This window comes from Pleurodeles waltl, chromosome 4_1 (genome assembly GCF_031143425.1).
Source record: "Pleurodeles waltl isolate 20211129_DDA chromosome 4_1, aPleWal1.hap1.20221129, whole genome shotgun sequence".
Classification (NCBI taxonomy): domain Eukaryota; kingdom Metazoa; phylum Chordata; class Amphibia; order Caudata; family Salamandridae; genus Pleurodeles; species Pleurodeles waltl.
In genome coordinates, this window is record NC_090442.1 from 648954714 (window position 1) to 648980095 (window position 25382).

The 25382-nt window shown below is 44.2% G+C and overlaps 1 protein-coding gene across 1 annotated transcript in view; it reads left to right on the forward strand.

Moving 5' to 3' along the window:
- NTN4 (netrin 4) overlaps positions 1-25382 on the forward strand; it is a 450303-nt gene that overhangs the window by 253732 nt on the left and 171189 nt on the right. The window lies entirely within an intron of this gene.

Genomic DNA, 25382 nt, shown 5'->3' on the forward strand with positions numbered 1-25382 from the left:
CAAGCTTTTCCAGGGTTTGCAAGTAGTCTACCTGTTACTATGTGAGACGAAGTGGTTTAGACCCAAACAGAAGGCTCAAGATGTTGACATTGTGAGTGACGGTTTTCCTTTCCACTGAGCTCTTAGAGGGCTCATTCAGGCAATACATCATTTCAGGACATGGTGGTGGGCCGGGCAGTGTGCCATGCAGATACAGTGGTTTGCCTTTACCATTTTGAAACATTCTGTTGAGTGTGGTGGATTGATGGGGAACTGATTGGTGTGTGGTTTTTAGGCATTTCGAGAAATTTCATGGCCACATCACTTGGTGGATTAGATTACGAAGCGAGAGCGGCTGCCAAAATGGTATATCATTTGCTTTTTAAGTCCTTTGATGGTAAGCACAATGGATTGTGTGTAGAGAGTTAAGAAATGAGCCAGACAAATAACTAGTTAGTGGGATATATATGCATTATAGGGAGGAAGCATTTTATTATGACTGTTTTAATGTATCTGGGATCTTTAAATTAGATCGCAGTGAGGGGCAAAGGCAAGCTAAAGGTTAGTAACAAGGGGATTTAGGCAAAAATAGAAGCAAGCATAGTAGCCCTCATCAGTCATTACATTTATCTGCCCTGACACTGGTATGCCCCAGATGTACGATGGAGGAGTCCATGCTTGACCACATGGTGTGGGACTGCAAGGTGATCAGGCTATGCTGGCCAGAGATTAGAACAAGCACCTCAGACCTGGCAGGCAGGTGTAAAATAGACAAGCCCAAGGTATGCCTGCTGGGTCTAATGCCTTGCCTCAGAACCGGCAAATCAAACAGCAGATTCATTGGTTTGGCAGTTCTCCTCACAAACAGGCTAATTGCAATGCATTGGAGGTCTTACCTTCCACCAAGCCTAAATAGTTGGAGGTCAGACCTATGCAAATTTGACTGGGCTGAGATTATTGCATGTAGGCACCCATCTTTTGCAGCATCCTGAGCCAGCGTTATGTTGAACTGGGAACCTCTTCTGTTGCAAGCCATTAGTCCCAAAAAAAGATGGCAGGCCTACATAGATGCTGTAAGAGAAGACCCTGTGACATTAAATCAGAAAATAGCAAAGTATGTAGGGGCTTCTCTCTATCGGGCCTTGCAGGTGAGCGTCAGAGGGTGCATGGACGCACACATTGAAAATGCAAGATTAGGACATCCTGGTGCTCAGTTGGGCTGGTAACAGTGACCAGCTACGAAATCGGAGGGTATTTCTTCTTTGTTTCCACTATTTATGCGTTTCTGTTAATAGAGAACGATTAACTGAAACATTTTCTGTAACATCTCAGGAACACTCCTGTCTATGTAACTGGAGGCCAGTATCGACTACTGCTGATATGAAAGTAATAGTTTACTAATAGTATGTCCAGGGTGATCTCTGAAAGACAGTGTTAATACAAATAAGAAATCAGTAAAGTGCAATCTGGAAAAAAAACTGTCATTAAATCTGATATTTTGATGACTAATGCAGGCACAAGTAATCATCACAGCATACACGTACACAGATGGAGCATATCATGGTCTTGACAAAAACATGACAAATGATTGTTTGTTTACATAGTGATTAGTACAACAGTTTTCCCTGTTCATATTTTATACTTAACAAGTGTTATTAACCATTTAAGTATATTCAGTTCTTTAACCGTGGAAGGATGAAATATTCAATTAGTTTTGCTGAAACTGAAACACGTGTCCTGCAGGTCATAGTCAGATATCAGCAGTGAGTGTTTAACCTGACAGGTGTTAAAGCACACTAGAAAAACACTGTTATATAAAGTGATGGCCGCAAATTAAGCACACTCAAATACAAATTATATGCTAAATGTGCTGTTTTTTTTTTTTTACTTTCAATAAAAAGAAATTGATGAAAATAATTCAGGGCATGCAGGGATGATCCTGTGAGTCGTGACATATGCTTTATACTATACCCCTTTGGCCACGGCACGTCCCCGTTAAGCCCCTAAACACAGCTACAGGAACTTTAAAAATGGTTCCTGTGTTACCAAGAAACGTAGCTTCTCTGAAAGAGCCCTGAAAGTGCCTTTGTGAACCCTGATATTGCCATATAGATAATTATTTTCCCCATAGCCAATGCATTTGACCCGTAAGCCATGACTTCACCCCCCAAAGAACAATGGAATTCCCCCGGTCATTCATAACTTTGCTTTGAGGCCATTGCATTACTGTTGTGACAACCTAATAACCCCGTGACCCTCGCTTATGCGGTATCTTAATCTTATTCATTGTCTGGGATCTGGGACCTGCTCCTCTCACCTATTACGTTTTTATGTTATTTTGTTATATTTATAACGGGCACAGTGGAGCGGATCTGTATATGTCTTGTCTCAGTCTAGGGTGGAGCAGTGTGCCAAAACGATGGACTGGAATGTGGATGGAGCAACATCTCGTGGCTGAGATTTATCCGAGAATTCCTCCCATCGCTTTGCTGTTTGTTGCACTAATTTACAATTATAATATGACCTGGCACCTGTGTCAGATGTAATTTAATGTCATTAGAGGTTCCAAAGTGAATGGGATGACAGTTTTACTATTTTTGGGGAAATAATAACAGTGATTGTGTTTGGGAAATGGATCTAAGCTTTTGTTGTGGTGTACTTTAAGGCAAATTCATGACACCGTGGGCCATATACGCAAAGGTACATCACATGTGTAGATCTTCTCATATGTTAATTTGCTCTTGCAGCTAGGTGTAAATCTACACTTTTTTTATATTCACCATTTCCGACGATAAACACTCATCTTTAGTATCGACTTACATGTCTCCATTCCCTGAAATCATTGGGTGAAAACACCTAAGACTTGATTTACAAAGGTAAAAGTTACTACTAGTAACTTGTTAGTTATAGTCAGAGATCCCAACCTCTGGGGTGGAGATCTTTCTGTCGTCAAATATAGGGAAAATCATAAACTTTATTAATTCTTTAATCAAAAATATAAAATGTATTTTAATGTAGAAGATTTAATAATTGCTGTAAAGACTACTGTTCTTAGGTATGTGATTGATCCTTTCTGTGCTGATGCCACAGCATGGAAAGAGACTGCCTAAAAAGAGGGCAGTGTGCATATTTTCATAATGGTCCTTACCCAAAAAAACAATGTTACAGTAAAATCTGGCGCTTTTTGGGTGTAAAAGGAACTGAATCACTGTTGGGTAATTCATTCTGTATTGAAATAGGCTGTGCGATTTGCAATTGTTTTTTGATCGAAAAGAACTCAAAAGTAGAAACTGTGGAGGCGTTAATGAGTATAATAAATTAAACCCTTGCTGAGTATTGAAAGGTATACCGAAATCATGGCACACTCTCTTCAGATATGAACAAGTACTTCTGTCCCAAAATGAATTTAATTTGTGTGATTAATGCAATATCGGGGACCAAGGGGAGTCGATTCATGGACTGAGCACAAGAATGCTGGAAACCTATTTTTCAATATTATAACTTTGTGGTTCTCGGAGAAGGTATGATTGTGAACAATGAGTATGCAATTTCAGAGAACCTGAGGCATTGTGGGGGATTGATGTTAATGGACTAGTTGTTTTTAATTTGGAAGCCACGAGGGTAGTTTTAAATATGGTTGTATTTTTGGAACACGGAAATCCAGTAGATGGCTCTTTTGCCAAAATGTATTGATGTTTTTGCCAATCATCAAATAAAATAATTTGCACCGTATGCTGCCTTGAGTGCAAACTGTCCTTCGTAAGGAAGTACTGGAGGGGTTAATTATTTTAACATTATTTCCTATCACGTCTTATTTTAAGTCTCACCTCCATTATTATCAACGGGTTATTATCTAAGGGAGTTTTTTTGCAGTACTAGTGAAAGGCCATTTTGCAGTGTTAACCTTTCTCCAAGGATGGGGTAGGGTACATGTTGAACTTGTTTGTGGCCTTTTAGACTGTAGGAACTTCAAAAGTCAGGTATGTGAATACGAATTGTCTTATTGTTTTGTGGGTGGGTATTTGCATTCACATGTTCCTCCCTAAAATCCCTTTTAGCCCTCTCTAGACCTCCCATATTTCCTAGTAGGGATTCCTCATTTTCTGTTCCCAGAACCCCCTCACACCGGTCCCCACCACATACTCTACTAAGAACTAAATCGACATGTCTGGAATCCTCCTCCTAATAATGATAGGAGAGGTGGGTTCCCCAGGTAGGAGGGTGAATTGCATTTTGAATTACAGTAAGTAATACCACATTTGTGGTATTCTTATGGTATTCTTAGAATGAATCCAAGTAATTTGGAATGTTACCAAGACACTAGCTTCAAGCTATTCTGTGAAGAAATGTTATGCTTTGAAAATGAAGTATGAGCCGCTTGAAGGCTGCGGCTGGGAGGGTTCCTGTTAACTGTATCTTGGAATAAAATGGAAAAAGTGAAAACTGCATCTGCCTTCTTTTCATTGGTTGAAGAAGTAACTACCATTATTCAAACTTTACATACTACAAAAAGCAGTTTGTGAATCGGCCCTACCTGTCAGAGGTGTGCCAAAGATAAAGTAAATGCAATCCCAACATTATTTTATTATACAAGTTTCTGTTTTGAGAATTGCAGAAAGGGTAATGTTTGCCCAAATCATTTTCAAACAATAAACTGGCCAGTCATGTTAATGTCTAATGTTGCTAACACAGTGTGGTATTTGTGACAGTCACACCAGTTAAGCACTTCCTGCCCGACTAGCTTCCTCTTCATTTATTCAACATAAGCATACAGAGTTTACCTACCAACAACTGCATCTGATTAGCAAGCTTCATTATTTGTTTCAAAGCTTTCTTTATCGGGAAATGAACCTGGCCTTCAATTTTGATTAGCACAGAGACACGGATTTGCAGTTTTTCAGGGCTATCTTAATTTCCATTTTAATTTTGTTAAATGGCACTAGCATTACGTAATTAAACACATTATTGATCAGACTTGTTGAGTTTTGTTTTCTATGTGATTAATAATCACTTTTGTTAAACATTTTTATTAGTTTGTAGTTCTTCGATAACATCACTTCAAATAGTGCATATTGACATTTAGGGGGTCATTGTGAACATGGCGGGATTCCCCGCCGTGTTCCTGCTGGTGGTCTAAACACAAACCGCCAGCCCGTTGAAGACCCCGCCGGCCCAGTAATGAACATTTCACTGGGCCGGTGGGCGGAAACAGTGTTTCCACCGCCGGCCCAGCGGAATGCTGGGCCTGGACATTGCCGACGGCTCCACATGGAGCAATCATCAATGCCGCAGTGCAGCGGGTGCAGCAGCACCGTTCGTGCAAATCACTGCCCATAAATCGGGCGGTCACATGCGCGACAGGGTTGTGCATGGGGGCCCCTACACTGCCCATGCCAAGTGCATGGGTGGTGTAGGGGCACCCAGGGGGACTCCGGCACACCCCTTCTGCCAGCCTTTCCCTGGCGGGGGAAACCGCCAGGGAAAGGCTGGAGGAACACGGGTTCTTTATCCGGAAGGCAGGGCTGGCGGATTGAGAACTCTGCCATCGTCAGGCTGCCTAGTGGCGGTAGCCTGGCGGTGGCGGATGGCTGCCTGTGGCAGTCTCCCTGTGTCGGTAATATGGCGGTCCAGACCACCATGCTGGTGGCGGTAATTTCCACCACCGGCGGCATGACGGTCTGTACTGCCATGTTCAAAATGACCCCCGTAGTCTTTACAACACAAAAAACGTCACAAGAGTGAGAAGTGTCATACTCGTTGCACTGTGTACACTCCTCAGCCAATCTATATACCATAATCTAGTCTCCCAAAGCTATATGGACTCAGCCTATAATTTCATAGGAGTAGGTCACATCGGCGTGGTTCATCATGCAGGTCTGAGGTACTGTGCTCAGAGTGTGTAAGGGTGAACAATAAACAGTAATCAATTAAAACTCTTAATCTTCCCAGTGTAGGTTAGAAGTGTGGTCACTGGGATGCTTACTGAGTCGGTGTCCCTGTGGGTCTGTAGGATAAGTCTAAATCCCATCAATGTAGTGAGGAGTGGCAGGTAGCATATGGTCTCTCCGAGTAGCTTATAACCAGTTGTCACAGGCCACGAGGATGTCCGGATGGCGTGCATCTATTCATCCTCTACATCTCCAAAGCTGGACATTACTTCCACCCACTGTTCCACCACTGGGAGCCTAAGAATCCCTCTCTGCTCCTCGTTCCAGAGGATCTAACCCTCGGCCCTCTCCCAGCTCTCAACCTCTGTTTCTTAGCTACTATGTGGTGGACCTGTCTGATATTTCCAGTGGCATGCAATATGCCTGCGGGAGACTCCCAATGCCAGGTCCTTGAATCTATTACCTGCTTTTTTCTCTGGCCGTCTATGGTATAGGCCTTAAAGGAGTGTCCTGATATGCGCAATCACTGGGCAATGCGATACCATGTGCATGAAATTTGCATAAACATGCATGCAGCAGGGGCAACAGGCATTCACAATGTGCTGCATCACTTTCAGCCTGTAGAGTGAGAGGTAGGTGCATTGCAGGTAGTTTAACTGTGTGAATTGAAATTTAGTTTTGTGGGTAGACATGTATGTGCATGCTAGAATCTTTTCCCATTCCTTTCCATGTGAAATAAACCTCCCATCTGTCTTGCAATGCCAGTAGGTCATCCACGTAGGTCATCCGCTATGATTGCCATGATTGCCATGATTGCCTGTGTTATTATGTATCACCATGAGATTAAGTGGCTACCCTGTCTAAACATTAATGAAGTCTGCAAGAAGCCATGCACTGGTGGCTGTGGGCTCGAGACCCCTTAGAGGCCCTGCAGTGCCTGTCCCACTGCAGTGTCTGTCAGAAATTGACCATCTCCAAGGCTGTTTTCCATCGCCAGTTCCTCTAGTGTGCAGAAGGCTCCGTTGTTGTAGCAGTCACCCAATGTCACCAAGTAAGCTTCCCTCCAGGATGCCATGTGTCATATCATCATGAATCCCCCTCTCACCATAGGCAATCTAATTAGCAGCAGTGCAGGAGAATGTGCGGCAGTGGGCTCAGGCCCACCCTGACAAGCACCCCCTCCAGCAGCAGAGAGCCGTATGAATGAGCCTGGATTTTTGCACCACTGTCACCCGTACTCCCAGAATAATTGCAACTATCTCTCCCTCCTTCCTCTCACCACTAGACTTTCCCATCTCCACCAAACCTATTCCTGCCAGCTATGGGGTCAACCACTGATGCTGTGCTTTGTAGTAGTAAATTTCAAAGTCAAGTACACCCATCCCACTGTTGTCGGGTAGCCCTTGAAGAGTACAGAGTGAAACCTGGTTGTGCTTCCCATCCCATATCATGTCCTGGAGAAACACATTCAAGATCCAAAACCAAATCTTTGGGATCCAGACCAGAAGGTTCGCAAAATAACACAAGACTCTAGGCACCATAACCATTTTGGTCAGGGCTGTCCTGGGTATTATGGGAAGACAGAGTGTTTACCTGAATGCCGCTCTACTTCTCAGACCATGTATTTCTCCATCCAGGTTATCCTAGATCATATCCTTCTCCTCATGTTATATTTTGACACCTAATTATTTAAAGACCCTGGGTGCCCACTGAATCCCCAGTAGTCACTCCTGCCTGGGAGGTCTGCATGATCTGCTGAGATCGGGAAGACAAAGGTTTTCAACCAGTTTGTACAAAACTCACATACCCGCCCAAAAGCTTCCAACAGCTCCACGCAACAATGGACACCTGTCTATGTGTCCCGCAGACAGAGAAGCATGTCATCTGCATACAGTGTTCACTTGCTGTCTGTTGTGCCCCTCAGTATGCTGTATGCATGCAAAGGGCTCAACTGCGAAGGCAGAAAGCATGAGTGAAAGAGACAACCCTGTCTGGTGCCCGGGAACACCACAAAGGGGTCTGAAATGTAGCATCCGGTATAGACCCATGTCCCTGTGTCGTATACAGCAGTGTACCACATTTCGCCCATCCATTTCCCAGGGACATTCTGCCATGACCGCTTGTAGCTATTCCTAGTGTAGGGTATCAAATGCTTTCCAGATGTCTAAAGAGAAGAACATCGCTCTGGCCCTGTAGGTAGTAGGAATTTCAGACAATACTTGGTACCAATCTCAGAGGTTATAAGAGGCATTCCATTTGGGAATTAATCCATTTTGGTCATTGTGTACCAAATCGGAAAGATGAGGCAAGAGGCTGTTAGCCAGTTCTCTGAAAATTTTATAACCTAAATTCAGCATTGAAGAGGGCAGTAAACAGACACGTAAGGTAGCATGTCCTGATGACTTAGACACAGACACCACCAGGGTCTTCCTAGTGGTTCCAGGTATCATTCCGTGGTCCAGTGCCCTGGCATACATTTCAATAAACCACTGGACAAATTGTGAGACAAAGATCTGATAAAACTTGATCTGTAGACCATCAGTCGGGGTGTCTTCCCTTGAGCCAGGACCTTGATGGCAGCTTTAATCTCGGGTTCCGTGATGGGGGCTCCCAGTGCCTACTGGTGGGGCAATGTCACCCTACCTAGGTATGCGTCTAGTGTGGCATCTGGGACACAGGTGGGTGTATCATATATCTCCTGGTAGTGGTTGGTGAATACTGTGTGAATGTCTTGCTGCATGTATGCCAGGTTTCCCCTTGGTCTCATAATCTGGGTGAAGGAGTGCCCACTATCCTCTGGGGAAACCAGCCACACCAGCAGTCTACCCACCTGAGAACCCTTCATATGGACAGTGGTCAGATTTTCACACCGATTCAAGGGCCTAAGCTTCTCCAACACTGCAGCGTGTTTACCTGTTTCCTCTCTCAGTGCCGTCCTGGCGCTGTGGTGGTCTAGGATTACCCTCTCCAGTGTACAAATGCTGGGCTCTAGGTTGATAAACTCACTCTGGAGCACGCGCTCTGCCCCCCACCAACTGACTGAGACAGTAACCCCGAATGACTGCCATAAAAACTTTGCACTCACCATTAGTGTGGGAAGCAGTTTGGGAGTTTGTCCTAAAGTACTCTGAGATTGTTTCCCCCTGATGGTCTTGAAAGGTGGGTTGATGTAAGTAACCTGGGGAAAGGCCCTAGGTGAGTATGGGTGCTGCTGGCCTACCCTATTGAAGGGTGACCAGCAATGAGTTATGGTCTGATATTGTGTGGCACAGATACTCCATGGTGTTGATCTGCACTGTCAAGTACAGTGAGCACATTATTTTGTCTAAGTGCACATGTACGTCATGCACTGGAGAGTAAAATGAGTATTCTCTGCTTCCCGCATACTGTGACCCCCATCCACTGTTAAGTGACAGTGGTCCGTCCAATACCTGAAACTTTGTGCTGTTTGCACTGTTGGGGGATCCAGAGCAGAAGGGCAGGTCTGTCAAGGTTAATGTCTTCTACACAGTTAAATTCTCGCCTCAGTAGTTTCAGAGCATCAGGGTCAGTGGAGAGTACATGAATGAGAGCATCAAGGAAGGGAGTCTGCCCCACATTTTGGGCATTGACACTACCCAGCATGATCCGATACCCATTGAGTCTTCCCATCAGGATGACATAGCGCCCTTTCTGATTGTCATAGATTCATCCTCTCCATCTCCTTTGTAGTCTAGTCACCTCAGCTTCCACTAAGCGTGTATTCTGTAACGCCACGTCCACCACTCTGTGCCATAATGACAGCCCTTTGTATTGCTTAGTGATGGATCCCAACCCCCAAACATTCCAGGAAACAAATGTATATGGCGTTGTTATTCCCAGCATTTTAGGGAGGTGGGTGATTCTCCCAATTCTCCTCCCCGGCCTGGCAGCCAGTGACCTCACGCAGTCCCACCCGCCAAACAGATAATTGATACTTAGCTCAATCATTAGGAGCGGTGCTAAACACAGAGTGCATGTAGGCAGGACTGGGCATAAACTTAGAAATAACCTCCAACTCCCCCTACCCTGGGTCAGAGAAGCAACAGCCCCCGAACAAAACAATAAACAGACAATTGCGTGTACCAAACCCTATCACCATATCATTGGGATAGGGGTTTTTGTGAGAGAGTATCCAGTCTCCAGAACTGCCAAAGAGACCGATCTCACCAATTATTGTTTGTGATCACATCAGTGAGGGATTTTATGCAGCAGCAGACAGGCAGCCACCTTGTAGATGCCTGGCATATGAAGGTAGGCAGGCAGAGCATTTCAGTTCTGCAATGAGTGGGGAAGTTGCTCCTCATCAGAATTCTTGGCCCAGTATAGCCACCTGCTGTTGCTGTATGGTCCTCAAAGGTCATCCGCTAGCCTGGGAGTTACAGCGGGTCCACACAGGAGATTATCCAGGGTCATGTCCAAATCATCACTCTATGACGAGGAGGCAGCGTGGAATGTTTTGAAGCTAGGTCCTGGTGAAGTCTGCAGGGAAGTGACTGCATTAATCACAGCACCTCTCTCAATTTCTACCTCGTCCCTGGTTGGACGTGAATGTTTAGAGTCAGCTCAGTGCTGTCTTCGGTGGTGCGTTGGCCATGGGGGGGCCACCCACTCCGTTGCTATCTCTTCCTGCTTTATGTTGCTCAAGCCAGTCCCAAGTGTCAGAACAGGTCTCCGTCATCCACCAAACATTGAGGCGTGCAGGGAAGGGCAGCATGTAACAGATGCCAGCATCTCACAGCTTATTTTTTACTGCTGTGAAGGAGGCTCTTTGCCTTTGGACGGCATAATGTGATCTGGGAACATATAGATGGAGATGTTGTTCACGCTGCAGCCAGGATCAAATCCAATTTGTCCTGGGGGTCGGGTCTGTGTCAGTGCAGCTTAGGCAGGCTCCCAGGGCACTTCTGGATGCATTGCACACTGGGTGCTGCACTCTTAATGCCTTTCTGCATCACATGCTGCCTTCAGAGCCAAGTTGCATGAAAGTTTGATGAAAGGCAGCACTCAAATCCCCTCAATATGAGGTCTGATGGGTATCCTCGGGTGTACCCACAGGAGTGTGCTTCCCAGGCCTACATATCTCCACAGGTAGGGGCACCCAATCCAGGTGGTCGAGGTGGCAGCCTGCAGGGCCTAGGTGGAGGTACTTCTGTTGTGGCTACTGGTTAGGCCTCAACTGTGCTCAAGCAGCTCCTCCTGTGTAGATTAGGGTCCTTTGTGCATGAAGCTCCTCTCCTCTAGTACTGCGGGCTCCCACCAGGGCTGTCATGCTTCTTTCCGTCACCAGTGCATCAGGGTCAGGTGCCTTCATCATCACCGGCTCCCCTGGTGGTGGCTGGCGAGTTTGCCTCCAGTTCTTCAGAACCCCGGCACACAGTGCAGTCCGCCTTTTTCCTTCATTTCTCCTAGGCAGAGAGCCTCCCTATTAAATGTGGGTGGCGTCCTTAGGTGGTAGATCTCTGAAGTAGGTCCCTAATTCACTGTATTCACAAGCAGGTCCCAAAACTCCTCTGTACTGTGCGGTCATTCACATCCTCCTCTCTCAGGGGCGACAGTTCAAACACCACAAATCGAGTGCACACTGGCACCCACAAAAGTTGTCTCTGCTGCTGCTGACCCCCCTTTGTTTACTGTGCCTCCAATCCTTAGGGGGCGCCGACTCGCCACACTCCTCACCACTCTGGAGCAGCAACTGCCATCTTTGAGAACCCCCAGCCTTGCGGACCATGGGCTGTCATCTACTGCCTCCTCTGTAATTTGGGATGCATCTGACCCCTGAAAGGCTACACTTCCCCACTGTGACAGGGCCCACCATCCAGCACCAATTTTGGGGGCTCCAGGCACCGACGCTGGCTAAGAGTTGGAGGTCAGGTCTGGAGCGGTGCTAGTGCGCAGCCCTTTTGGTGTGCAGCTAGCCTCGCCTTCCCCCACCACCACCACCAGTAGTGCCTAACGGAGAAGCACTTAAAGCTACATTATTTTTGCCTATTTGTGTGTAGTAGGAGAAATTAAAATTATGACATATCCTACATGGCTGAGAATGTGGAATAGTAAGGAGAAGGGCAAGTTTGACATTGGGCTAGTGCATTTTATGGAACATTGCAAAGTATCAAAAGCTGGTCAAAGCCCGTTTTAACTCTTGTTGCTCCAAGCATGAGAAAAGGTTTAGGGATGGTGAGTACAGATGGATTAAAAACCCTAGCGGTATCGTCAAGGAATGCCTGCATTTGGTTCCATGGGAGAATTAGAATGAGTAAGTGATCAGGCTGTGAATTTGATGGGAAAGTGCTGGCACACAAGCACTTTTACCTGAAGTTTCTAGCACCCTAGTTGAAGGAAATACAACTATGAGTTCCAGTAATTAGTGAAAAGAAAGTCTACCCCACATTCCCCAGAATCTTCAGCTGCAAATGGATCATATAGTGAGAGAAGGTTTGGGATGGTACATGGGGGCCAACATCAATGAAGGGTTATGTCAAATTTTTCTTGTTTTTACCATTTTATATTTGATATCGTTTTGGTTTTATCATATAAAACTTGTTTATAACCTTTTGTGAATGATTTTTCTTATTTATCTTTATTATATGATTGTTCATTATCATTTTTAGGTCGAGCATGCAGGTGTTCTGATGTGTGGTAATCTATCTGTGGGCTTTTAACCACGCCCACAGCATGCCCATCACTATCACTCGTTCATGAGCTTGCCTTTCAAAAATCCTTTGTTATCATTGGCAAATGCTTTACGTTGGCCCCTCCTTGGGGCAGTTTTGTTACCGCCTTGGCCATCAACCCTATTACATGGATAATTTCACGGTTGCCAATACGTTTGACTGGGAGTGAACTTCTTTTTCCTTTTGTGTCTCTTCTTCGCTCTCACGCTCATGGCAGTCAGCTCACTTATGTCAACTGTTTTACTTTTCATTTGTCAAGAAAAGTCCAGTTAGGAATTTACTGCGCTAATAGCTCTAACTCGAGAAAAACCCAAGACCCATTACATTGCAAATGCCTATTAATAATTATTGTGTAAGAAACAAGATATATTTTAACATGCATTTGCACACTGCAAGACTATGGTGGACTGTTCGGCTCTGACTGCGACTAGTGATTGTAAGCATGATCTGCTTTGCCATTTCCAGAGCAGGGCTGCTGTGGGCTGGGTTTAAAAATAGAGGGCTTTAATTTTCTCATGCTTATGAGCTTCTTCTCCACGTGCAGATCTTTAGATGTCATGAATAATGTGGTTGACAGAACATTCTAGATTGTTATGTTATGTTATCAGTGCTTTTATAGCTTACCAATCACCTGTGAGGATTTCCAGGCGCTCTGTTGCAGGTGTGTAAGTCCAGCCTTGGGGATTTACTCGAAAAGCCAGATCTTCAGCTTCTTACAAAAGTTAAGAAGAAAAGAGGAGGCTCTAATGTGTTGTGGGAGGTTGTTCCAGGCTTTGGGGTCCAGGTACATCAAGATGTGCCCTCCCCTGCACTGCCTTTGTGTATGCGTGGGCGGTGTGTTAGTGAGAGACCAGCAGAGTGTCTGGAAGGTTGGTAGAAGTGAATTTGGCTGTTCAGGTGAGCAGGACCTGAGAGGCTTTTTAGTTGTGGGGTAGGAGTTTAAAGTGTGTGTGCTTGGGTATCAAGAGCCGTCGGGGTTCCCTGAGGTATGGTGTGTTGTGGGCTCGGCTAACACATGAGAATTCTGTGCAGTGACCACAGTTATGAATTGGGTATTCCTGCCCGCGCTAAAAGTTGCACTTTGATAGTATCTGTTAAAAGGGCAGTTTGTATTGACTGTTAATCTATAGAGATCTGGGAAACAGAAGTTGGGAAGCTAAAAGATGCTTAATTGAAATATGGATCTTGAAACACGCTTGAAATATACTTTTTGAACGGCCAGAGGACAAAGGTGATCGGTGCAACTGTGTTAAAAAATCTTTAACAGAAATCATGAGAACCGCGCATTAGAAAAAATTAGTCTGTGCAAAAATAAGGCTTTATTTTTTCCTAAATAGAGAACATGGGTTCATTACATATATGTAAATAAACCTTTAAAGTAATTTGCACAGGCTGTGTGCCCTTTCCGTATATGCAATAGACGAGCGCAAACTAGAAGCAGGTGGCAGAGACAAGTTGGCCACTGACTTCATGATGTTCCGGATATGGTAAGCAGTATTTGTTTAAAAACAATGATGGGACACTAGAGGTAATTCTGAGAATTTGCAAGACTGTTAAAATAAGTGACCTTAGAACATAGAAAAGAACGAAAGTCCTTCAGATATGTGTTCGGTCATTTGCTTCATGCCATCCTTTTCTTCTCAGAGCCTAAACAGGACATTCTGAAGAACAATAGACAACACATTATGGAGACCCACAAAACTGGAGAGAGGATGAATGAGCGAGCACGGTTTATTTTACTGTGTCGAAATGAGATACTGTGCAGACGTCTTCAGTGTTTATCATCTTTTTTCTAGCTCTTCTGTTTGTCTCTCTAGCACGTGTGGGTGCGCCCCAGTACACGAAGACTCTTATTTAATGGAGCTGCTGAGACAGAGACCCCCGAGTTTGTTTTTCCTTTGCTGCACGATAACAATCCGGTGTGATCAAAGGCCATTAGAACGGCAGCTTCTGTCCCTTCTGCCTGGTATTTTTACTGGAGACTCTTGAGTGGACATCGCCCTCTTTTAGTTTAGACAACGTGCAACTACAAATAAATATGCAAAAAGTAGGAATTTGTTTTAAAATAAAAGAGTAACCTTTCAGTGGTTGACCTTTTAAATGGAATAATAAATACCACTGGCAGATGGTTAAAAACAATTGAAGTGCCTTTCAAATCAAGCCAACATTATCAAATCAAGATAAATACATAATTTTCAAAAACGCATTTACAATGCTTAGAATAGCATCAGTTTGCACTATAGACAACAGTTAAGTAAATATACAAGAAGTGTTTCTTTAGCCAGCTGGAGCATTATTTCAGCCAGGCTTGGTTTAGCCACCCCCCAATACAGGAAACATCTCACTGGCAAGTAGGACCCGATTCCACAAGGACTTAGTCACAATGTGTGACGCGCACACCGAGTATCAGAGACTTGAGGCACGCTCACACAACTCGCAGTTCTCGCTAATTCACAAGAGGGAACCTGCATGAGGCGAGCGTCCGGTCTAGCAGGGCAAGTGCTGCACATCCTGGCCCTAAATGTATGACAAAGGACGGGGTCCACTCCTGACACTTTCCGATCACCTACACGCATGTTTGCTTTGTCGAAATTGTAAGCAAAACTATTTTGGTTACTTAAAATGTTCTCAATCACGTGGGGTGTTTCCTTTAAAGCTGTAAAAATATATGGCATTTTTTTTGGCTTCTTTTACATTTGTATAATTGTTAGTTAAATCGTTATAATTGTTTTTCTTCTGTTAAAGTTTAAATTATCCCATTTCTGAAACATTTGAATTGCCAGTTGAAAAAATTCCAATATTTTTATGTGTTAACAGTTTGATTTAAGGAGGCTGATTTACATAATTTTCCAAATTATTTAAGTTTTTTAAAGACATATTTGTATTTGTTTATTAAATCTGAAACTAGAAACATGCATTCGAGTTTTAAAAGATATTGGCAGTAAATAATATACTGACTCTTTTTTAAGCATTTGTGTTTTTGTAATTATGGTTCAATATTTTTAAGATTGTCATTGGTTAAATGTGTGTGTTTCTAACTTGATGGCATGGTGTCTTATTTAGAACTTTGCTCATTGAATACTCTGTCACAAACATGATGGATATCCCGTCTGCCATATTGTGATCTTCTTTGTGTGAGGGCAGGCACAGTCCTTTCAGGTGCAAGTGACCACTCCTCCCTCCAGTCTTTGGCACCCCTGAGACTTCCAACAGGAGGAAAGCCCTACTCCAAGCCCTTGGAGAACTTTATCAAGCAGGACACAGAGCAAAGTTGACGCTTTGCACTCTTCTCATGCAGAAGCAACAACTGCAGGCCAGTCCAGCAAAGTAACACAGCAAAGGGACAGTACTCCTCCTTCAGCTCTTCTCCCGGGCAGAGGTTCCTCTTGATTCCAGAATGATTCTAAAAGTATGGGGTTTTGGGTCTTCTTCTTATACCCCGTTCTGCCTGTGAAGTTGGCAAACCTCAAAGCAAAGTCTCAAGTGTTTGCAAGATTCCTCATGTCCAGACCAGGTCCCAGCACACACCAGGGGGTTGGAGACTGCATTGTGTGAGGGCAGGCACAGTCCTTTCAGGTGCAAGTGACCACTCCTCCCTCCAGTCTAGCTCAGATGGCTCATCAAGATATGCAGGCTACACCCCAGCTCACTTTGTGTCACTGTCTAGGGGAGAGGTGTGAACAGTCCAACTGTCAAACTGACCCAGGCGGGGAATCCACAAACAGGCAGAGTCACAGAATGGTTTAAGCAAGAACATGCCTACTTTCTAAAAGTGGCATTTTCAATCTGGCAATTTAAAAACCAACTTCACTAAAAGGTGTATTTTTAAATTGTGAGTTCAGGGACCCTAAAATCCAAATTTTTATCTGCTCTCAAAGGGAATCTGCGCTTTAAGGATATTTAAAGGCAGCCCCCATGTTAACCTATGAGAGGGATAGGCCTTGCACAGTGAAAACCGAATTCGGCAGTATTTCACTCTTAGAACATATAAAACACACTAGTATATGTCCAACCTTAAACATGCACTGCACCCTGCCCATGGGGTTACCTAGGGCCTACCTTAGGGGTGCCGTACATGTAGTAAAGGGGAAGATTTAGGCCTGGCAAGTGGGTACACTTTTGAAGTTGAATTGGCAGTTTAAAACTGCACACAAAGACACTGCAGTGGCAGGTCTGAGCAATGTTTACAGGGCTGCCAAAGTGGGTGGCACAACCAGTGCTGCAGGCCCACTAGTAGCATTTGATTTACAGGACCTGGGCACCTCTAGTGCACTTCACTAGGGACTTAATAGAAAATCAAATATGCCAATTGTGGATAAACCAATCCACAGTACAATTTATATGGGAAGCACTTGCACTTTACCACTGATTAGCAGTGGTAAAGCGTTCAGAGACAATAAACTAGCAAAAACAGAGTCCAGTACACTATAAAACCAGGAGGTCATAAGGAAAAAAGACAGGGGAGACACACCAAAAAGCTGCCAGGTTTAACAACCCCCTCTACCTAAAGGATCAATCTTACAAGAATAATCAGGATATGTGTTTGTCAAAAGGTAGCATTGATTTCCTATTTTATTTTGAGGTAAGGTTATCATTAGCAATAGTGGAAATACTCTCAGTATTGTTTTAGGAGGCTGCTTTTAGTCTTTGGGCTTCTTTAGTTCTTGGATTCCCTTGTTCAGTCATTAGTTCTCTGGACTTGTCTCTAGAATTGTGTATAATTATTTCAATAAACATGTAAAAACAGCTGTATTAGCCACAAGCTGATTTCTTAAAAATACTTCAGAGGTTGTTAGAAATACACACATGTACCTCTACTGTGACTAGTGTTAAATATATTTGTAGCAAGGGTGGGATAGCTATCCCAGGCATCTACCTATGGAGACCAGTCCAGTTTGCAACATACTGTTGAGGAAGACAGAAGCTAAACGTACATTTCAGCATCATATAGGTTAGTCCTGGACAATACATTTGATACACTTTGATGACAAATGTAAGTATGACACAGTGAAACACACAAATCAGATATTGAAAATAGTTATAAAGGATAATTGACACTAATGCTTTGCCCAGGTGGTCTTTCATTTTTACACCAAAGTTTAAAAATGAAGGGGGGACACCCCTTTTCATATAAAATTACATGGTCCTTACGTCTCAAAATGGCATATTTTTCACAATTATTATGTAAAATGATAGAAATTGCAATGGTCCTATACATGGTATTTGTGCATGAGAGCATTGTCTTCATGATAAAGAAAAACATTAATACTCAAATGCATTTTTCAATTTAGCCTTATAATTACTGAGGTAAAGTATAGCAAGTGGGTCTTACACTTCACTTTGGATTGAAGGTGGGTGTCATGCAGGAAATGTACAAAAATATGTTATAATAAATCCAACCACTGTTTTTGCCACTCAGAGTTGAATACGCCCCAGCTTTTGTTTGATAAAGACTTACATTTGGCTTGGCAGAAAATAAAAATACAAATGGAATACATTTTCCTCATAACCAAGGAAAATGGGTTGAGAACATAGATGACCCAATTAAAATCATGCAATATTAATCAAGGCAAACATTTCAGAGACAATGCATGTGTCCCTCAATTCATTAACAACTGTATGTATATTGCAGTAGTTTTGTAGTTCACAATATAAAATGAGTAACGTAACTGCCTGCTTAGGCGAAATGGGAAAGAGGTATCAGAGGTTTCCTCAGATGTTGTTACTACACTATTTAAGTCTCATTAATCTCCAGATTCAAGCTCATCCAGCCCATGTTAGTCATCTGCGCCCACAAGCCACTGGCTAGGCTTCATCATTTCAACCTTGGTGTATTTGCAGAATTCCCTATAGCTAAGGCTGGCACAAAGCTTCTTTCACATGCTGTGTGACTAACCCATGGTAGAGCTTGGGGTCAGAGTCACAGCCTGGGTAAATGAAAAGATAGCTAAGCTAAGATCCTGGGGCTTTTTTTATTAGGGTTCAGTAAAACCGCGGAAGATAGATCTGGAGTTGTGAATATTACAAAACGAATTCCTTTGAGGTGCATCATGATGCCATGGGCTAAAGAAGTCTGCCCAGTCCTCTACGCATTTGTCTATTTAAACTATATGTAAAGATCGTAAAGAAACATACAGGATCCCTGGCAAAGATCTGGAGGCTCATTATGGACTTGATTTATAATGCTGCATTCGCAACACTACTCCAGTTTAGCAAAATGAGAATGATTTAATGTTCAACACCAGACAATGCTTTCTTGTATGTAAGGGTATATGTTCTTTCATTGTCATAGCAAAGTATGAAATATGATATGAAATATGATAGTGTGCTGCTGTTGTCGCGTTTAAGAGCTACACGGAAATATAATAATGAATCCTAATCTTATAAAAACAGTGGTGATTCCGACTTTATCTGCTAATTTGTAGCTGTGTGGCAGCCTGTTAATAAATAAAAATGCCATTCTTAGCTCTGGCATTAGCCAAAACCCTGTGCTTTTGATAAAAATAGAAATACTAAAAACAATTAATTAAAGGGGCTTGCAGTCAGCCCTCTTCATCCACTGGTAAGCTGTAGTGTCATTTACATTTTGCTTCTGCCCTCCACAGCAAACATCATGCGACACAGGGTCAGCTCCCTTCAGCCATTGGCTTACCAGACTGTGAGTAATGGCACTCTGCTTTTGCAAATTGTGAATGTCTGCACCATAAGCAGCCCCGTTCAGTGCCAAGGGCTATTGGTGCAATGTGTGCTTCTACTTAAAAATATAGATTTGGGATTTTAGAAAGTAGTTGTTTTCATAGAATGAGTACCTTAATCCCCAAAAGAATTCACAAACAATATAAGCATTGATGAAGCCAAAAGATCAACATCCAATGGCAAATCTGTTGGCTTTGCCACTGCTTGATATAAATGCAGACCTCAAAAATGTTACATTCCCATATATGGTAGTTTCTTACCTCTTAAAGACAGGTACTTTGAACAAATAATATGAACATATTTAAAGTCGACAGTGATTCTACCACGAACGTCAAAATTGGCAAGGGTAGCAGTAGTGACATCACACACCATTTGAACTTTACTTTTATTCACACAGAAGCTTACACATGCACACACTTTTACACATGCACACACATTCTCACAGACTCTTGCCCGCAAGCACGCAAAGACCATTAATCAAGTATGTTTTACTTACCCCAGGTGCCAATGAGGGTCATATTCCATCTAATTGTACTCAATTCTTCATTACACTAATAGTGAATACCATGTTCTTAACTGTTAGTTTAATAAAACACTGACAGAGACAAAGAAAGTGGAGCTGCAACCGATGTCTGTAAGGACAAGCGGCCCCCATTGTTAGAAATATGGTCTGTAGTTGGCAGATGTAGGCACCCTGTCCAAGTAGGGACCACAATCCTAGTCAGCATAAGTCAGATACACACTCTAAAATAACCTGCACTCACCCTCTGGTAGCTTGGCACAGAGTGGTCAGGCTTAACTTAAGAGTGTGTAAAGTATTTGTGCAACACTTCATTACAGTAACAGTGAAAAACACCACAAAAAGACTCTACACAAGTTTAGAAAAATAAAGAATATTTATCTGAGATAAACAAGACCAAAATGACAAAAATCCAATTAGTAGAAGTTGCAATATGAAAGCAGTCTGCCAAACTCCCGACAGGGTGGCCCCTTCCTTTGTGGCAACCACCCAGCTGGAAAGAGTTTCCTGCTAGGTCGGTGGGCAGAAACCTCAGTTTCCGTCCCCCGACCTGGCGGGAAGCAGGCTACAGCATTGTCTCTGGCGCGTAATCGTGCTGGCGGCAATGCTGAAGCCCGCAGGGTTCACCAGCACCATCGCAATGTTCACTGTCTTCAAAGCAGACAATGAACATTGCAATAGTGCTGGGATGGGGGGCCCCTGCACTGCCCACAGTGCAGAGGCTTCCCTGTTCCCCCCTGCACCTGTTCTCCACCAGCCTTTTCATGGCGGTTTTACCATCATGAAAAGGCTGGTGAAGAACAAGGTCTTAATCCGCAGGGCAGCGCTGCCCTGGCAAAGTACGATCTCTGCCACTGCCAGGCCACTGGGATCATGGATCCTAGCAGTGCTGGCAGAACCCTGGTGGTCTGACCACCAGGGTTTTAATGTGGCGGTCGGGTCCTGATCGTCACCATGAGTGTGGCGTTCTGAAGACTGCCACACTCGTAATGAGGCCCCAAATGTGAAAACATTGCTTAGAAGTCACTAGCGGTCAAAAGGTTACTTGAGGTCACAAAAGACCAGTGCAACTCTAAAATCCAGGCCGACTGTGATGGACAGTAGGTCAGCTACAGAACCCATGCAGGGTCCACTGAAACGGCACATTTGATGGAGCAAAGTATCGACATCGAGGGCATGATGCGTCAGGATTTTCCATGTAGTGGGGTCACTGCGTTGTCGTCGGGCTCCACTGAAGAGAATGTGATGCATTGTCATTGAGCCACACAGAGTGTTATCATCAGGTTGTGAAGGCTGTGAATCCACAGTCATCGAACAGCCTCTGCATTGGCACTGAACGAGTGGTGTGCCAATTTTTCTCACGCAGTTGAAGCAATGCATCATTTTTGCAGAAATCTGCATAGAACCCACTTCTGAGACCCAGAACTGGAGAGGGGCACCTCAGGCAAGGGTAGAACTCACAATGGCCGCGTCCAGAGAGTTGTAGGCAGTCTTTGATGTCCCTGAGACTGCATGAGAACATGGGGCAAGCCAAGAATCCCTTTAAGAATCTTGGGTCCAAGGATGTAGAGAACAGGTCCAGCCCTTCTCACTGCAGGCAAGAAACAGTAGGTACCAGGGTAACACAGCACACAGCAGGCAGAAGACCAACACAGCAATGCAGTTGCATAGTGGCAGCCGCTCCTGGCACCATAGCAGTCCTTCCTACCAGAGTGTCCTTGGTCCCAGTAGAATTCTGATTTAGTGGGATTTGGGGTCCAGTACTTAAACCCAAGTGTGCCTTTGAAGTGTCCGCAGACTTCAAAAGAGGCCTTTGAAGATCAAAAGGCCCCTGTCCTTCTTTCCCTGGCACCAGACACTCTTCATGGGGGCACGCAGCACTTTGTGTGAGGAGAAGAACATGCCTACTCAGGTCTAAGTGAGGCAGAGCTAAGCTCCACCCCTCCTCAAGCCAGTTAATAATGGCCCTTCAGGGTGGTGATGATCTAACAAAAATGAAAATGTCACACCTCATCTCCCTTTTTTTGTGACTCTCTAGAGGGAATGCACAAATGGCAGCTGTCATCCACACCAGAAATGTAATCAGTCAAAGGCAGAGGCACAGAATGATTAAAGTAAGAGAATGCCAATTTTCTAAAAGTAGCATTTTCAGACTTACAATTTAAAATTCGACCATAAGTAGTGATTTTAAATTGTGAGGCCAGAGACATCAAACTCCAGATCGCTATGTTTCCCCAATTGGGAATTATACTTAAAAGATACTTTAAGGCAATCCCAATTGTACTCCATAGGACAGACAGGCCTTGCAGTAATGAAAAATGAATTTAGCAGTTTTTCACCACTAGGACATGTTAAACCTAAAAGTACTTGTCCAAATGTTTTAAAAATACTGCACCTTGCCATTGGGGCTAGGTAGAGCCTACATTATGGGTGACTTTCATGTAATAAAAAGGAAGGTTTGGGCCCGGCAAAAGGGTGCACTCGCGAGGTCAAAATGGCAGTTTAAAACTGCACCCACAGGCTCTGCAGTGGCAGGCCTCAGATATGTTTGAAAGGCTACTGTAGAGGATAGCACAATCAGTGTTGTAGACCCACTAGTAGCATTTAATTTACAGGCTGTGGGCACATATGGTGCACTATACTAGGGCCTTACGAGTACATTAAATACGCCAATTGTGGACACACTAAGGTTACCATGTTTTAAGCAGAGAGCCAATGCACTTTAGCACTGGTTAGCAGTGGTAAAGTGCCCAAACTCCTAAAGCCAACAAAGACAAGGTCAGAAAACGAGGAGGAGGAAGGCAAAAAGTCTGGGCATGACATTGTAAAAAGGACCATTTCCAACATAGCCCCCTTCCAGTCTAAAGCCAGGGTAGATTAATCAATACCTTGATGGGCTTCCCTGACTGGGGTGATAGGACATGGACAATGGCCCACTACCACAGGGGCACTTGTGAATTCTACGCCTCTTTGCACCCAGCTGGATCTCTCTGTCAATACTCTCTGGGGCCACTGAACTCACCTATGGGGAACCCTTCCTCTCATCTTTGGACACCATTTCTGCAGCACCTAACTTTAGTTTGTTCACACATTATTCCCAGAAGGTAGACAGTACCACCAAGGCCAACAAAGTGGTGTGGCCCTTTCCACACCTTGGGTCTAACTTCTGTCCCCAATCCAATGAAAGCTTGGTCCACAGAGAGTGCAACCAACAGAGGCAACTAACAGGTGTCAGTGCCAGGAGCCAGGCTATGGGCAATTCAGGGGTCTCTGTGGTTTCTGAGAGTGGGAGGGCAGTAGCCCCTGGTGACTTGCATCTTTTCTCCACTCTCCCTCCCACCAGTTCAGGGTTGGTATCCTGCAACTGGTCCTTCAGCCCGGGTCTGTACCCTTAGGCTGAACAGGAGTCCGGGGTGAGTCTTTCCTTCCCCTGCCCCTCTGTCAGAGGTTCCCTGCCCTCCTTCTGGGAGTGGTAGCCCCAGAAACCAAAATTGTTTAGGCGCTTGTAGCAGCCATCACACCGATCAGTTCAGGGGTGATACCCTGAAACTGGCCGTCCAGCCCAGCATCTGTACACTTAGGCTGAACATGTGCCTGGCACGCCAGGACTTCCAGGGGAGTACACCTACCCCCCCCATCCAAGGGAAACACATGTTGCAGGTGTTGTGCAAGAGTCTGCCTGGTGCAGGACTCCTGACCCCTCTCCTTGTGATATAGCATGGCGTTCCACCAGGCCAAAAGTGGTCTCACCAGGATCATTCTTGGGGTGCTCTGACCTCAGAGCTGGCAACCCCTGATTCTCTGATCCGCCCACTGTGGACTGTTTCCGCCTCTTACCCCACCATCTGGGATTCTGCACCCTTCTCTGTGGAGTGATACTGCTAAAAACCAGAACTGGTTGGACCCTTGTAGCAGCCGCCTCCCACCCAAGTTCTTCTGATGCTGTGTGATTCCCATTGGTGAATGGGCTCATGGTACAGACCAGGTCCCCTTGCTTGTGCCCACACTGAGGGCAATCCAGGCACTGGGGCTGGAAATAGGGGACCCTGGGCCTCTGCCCACCCCCACCCCTTTTCCTACTCTTGCAAAGACATAGGACCCTATTCCCCCCACTACACTGGGGCCTATCTGAGTCACAGTGACACTTCCATTCACTCTTATGGGGAAAACCTGAGCCACCCTCCTTAGGATCAATCTGCAATGTCATTCCAGACAGTCTGGCATTCACCCAGTGGTCTTCCTCCTTTGTAAGTTCCCTAGGGTCAGAGTACTTACAATCCAACTCCCCATGGGGTATAATGTTTGCTGCAGAATGTATACGAGATAAGGCTTGCTCCTGCAATACTCTGGTTTTGTGAAGGCTCATGAGTAGGGGCTGGCGATAGGCAACATCCTTAATTGGTGGATTAATAACACACATTTGCAAACCCTTCTCTATTAATCATCATCTAACTTCATATTCCCCCTTCTCCATGACAGACTCGCTTTCTAATTGGATAGATTTGATCATGTGTACTTATTCGGTACTTCCTTTACACCATGCATGCTTTTTAGTTATTGTTAACATGCTTTTATCAATAGTGTTATTAATAATATGTATTCTCATTGAATGTTTCTTTAATATAGGATGTATACTAAACCAGACACTTTAGGGTGAAAGTTTATGCTGTACAAAACAACAGAATGTACATAAATATAATTTAATTTTTTGTTAAATAACTGGTCCTGCTACATAAAAATATCATATTCACTATCTTGTCCAGTGGCCCTATTGGTCCTTATTTTGCCTCTACTCTGTTCACCTTGTACCCTGAAATTATTGATGCCTTACTCTGAAATTTAGGCATATCGACCCACCAATATGCTAATATTGCACAGTTACACTTGAAAGTCTCCTCTCTTGATGATATCCCATATATGTACATTCTTTTTTTGTATTGGCTGGACTCCCTAACCATTACCTGCAAACTGCATATAGTTGAGTGCGCAAAACCCTAAATGTTATCCTTGATGAGAACTGTAGCCTCTAAATTCCGTAAGTAAAATTAGCAAGATTTCTTAGTTCTAACTAAGACTTCTTTATGGGATGAAAGCTTGCATTCTAGAACAGAATCTCACATAGTGGTGCAGTCCTTTGTCTTATAAATGCTTAACTATGGAAACTCCCTACTCGTAAGGTAACTCAGACATTTGAAGGCTGCTTTTCATGCTGTGTCAGGACTGGTTTTTGGGAGCATGTGCTAATCGCCTTTGGACCGGTGTCACCTTAAGGATTTTGGAGGCCCCCGGCAAGGCATCCTTTAGGGGCCTCTGTTTGAACCACCTTTGTATTTCTTTTTTTTTTTTATGCCAACCAATATCGAACAATATGTTAAAGAGTGAAACAGAGAAACAAACAGAGATGATCTGAAGAGAAAGATAACTTTCCAAGGGGCCCCATGAAACGTGGGGGCGCTGGCCAATTGCCCACTTTGCCCATGCTGTAAAACAGATCTGTCCTGGGCGTCTCCTAATGGAAGCTATCAAAGAGCTTGCATAGTGTCCACAATCATAGACTGTGTGCCTCCCCAATACAGAAACGGACGCTCTCTGGGGGGGCTCTTCTTT